Source organism: Rhagoletis pomonella, unplaced genomic scaffold (assembly GCF_013731165.1).
Source record: "Rhagoletis pomonella isolate Grant_MI unplaced genomic scaffold, Rhpom_1.0 Rhpom_scaffold_01909, whole genome shotgun sequence".
Classification (NCBI taxonomy): domain Eukaryota; kingdom Metazoa; phylum Arthropoda; class Insecta; order Diptera; family Tephritidae; genus Rhagoletis; species Rhagoletis pomonella.
In genome coordinates, this window is record NW_023460463.1 from 1913 (window position 1) to 3577 (window position 1665).

Here is a 1665-nt window from a genome sequence, read left to right on the forward strand (position 1 = left end):
TCGAACGATACTATCGATATTGAGTAAGTATCGATACTGAGGGTATAAAAATGAGTACATTAATACTCGATACCTTATTTGATGATTTTACTCGATACTTTGCAAAGTACTCGTAGTATCGAATACTTTTTAAAAAACACATTTTCTTTGCTTATATGGATTATTATCATTTAATTTTTTGTAGTCTGTTGCATAACATAAACCAAATAAGTTAAAGTTTAATGGCCTTATTCATCTATGCGAATTATATAAAGAGAAGTCCCATTTTTTGTAGCAGGTAATTTCGCGAACGGCTGGTCCGATTTTCATGAAATTTTGCATATAAATATCTTTCAGCAACCACCATGTTTGAGGCCAAAAAAATTTACTTTTTTCCGGTAGGTGGACCAAGGACCGATCTATTCGAAAAAATCGTATTTATGGTCCGATTTACTTAATCTATACTAATTATATAAAGAGAAGTCCCTTTTCTTTGTAACAGGTAATCTCGCGAACCGCTGGTCCGATTTTGATAAAATTTTGTTTTAAATAGCTTTCAGCAACCACCATGTCATAGGCCAAAAAAAATTACTTTTTTCCGGTAGGTGGAAAAAATCGTGTGATGGTCCGATTTGCTTAAAATTTGGTACGTAGGTAGCTTTTTTCTCGTTTCCGGGAAGTGGATCAGGGACCGATCTATTCGAAAAAATCGTATTTATGGTCCGATTTGCTTAAAATTTGGTACGTAGGCAGCTTTTTGCCTAGATTAATATATATGATTATTTTTTCCGGGAAGTGGACCAGGAACCGATCTAATCGAAGAAATCGTATTTATGGTTCGATTTGCTTAAAATATGGTACGTAGGAAGCTTTTTGCTTAGATTAGCATATATGATTCTTTTTTCCGTGAAGTGGAAAAGAGTCCGATCTATTATAAAAAGTTATATTTATCGTCCGATTTGCTTGAAATTTAGTACGTAGGTAGCCTTTTCCTAGATTAACATATAGGATCCATTTTTTCTTCTAATATGTTCCGTTTTGTTTGAAATTTGGCGCGTAGGCAGCTTACTGCCTGGATTAACATATAGGATAGTTTTTTTCTTATAGGTGGATCAGGGACCGATCTATTATATAGAATAGAACTGAATGATTGTTGTACAGTTTGAAATGTTTTAAGGCGCCGCAATGCAACCTGGTATTGGCTATTTATCGATACTTATCTATACCAATTATATTAAGATAAGTGCCTCCTAAACGACCGAAATGATTTTAATGAAATTTTTGTCCTAAAGTCCCTGCATAGTTTATGTTCAACGCCACGTGGCGCTGGAGTCGAGTTATTCAAAATATTCTTTGGTAACGTGAAGGGAAATATTTCTGCGAAAAAAACGGCTCGCCAGGTGGCTCTGGAATCGAGTTATTACTAAAAATCGTATTTATGGTCCCATTTGCGTCATTAACAAGATGTACATTGGTAACGGTAGGGGCAATACTACTGAAAAACAGAGCCGCAAGGAGGCGCTGGAGTCGAGTTATTGCTAAAAATCGTCAAGTGAAGTCATTCGGTGACACCAAGGATCAAAATCAAATTACTGCCGTTAAATCGGCCACCATAACCATTGTTGTCCTTGATTTACGGCGACTAAACAAAATAAAGACAATTCTTGACGAATGCCTACAAATTCA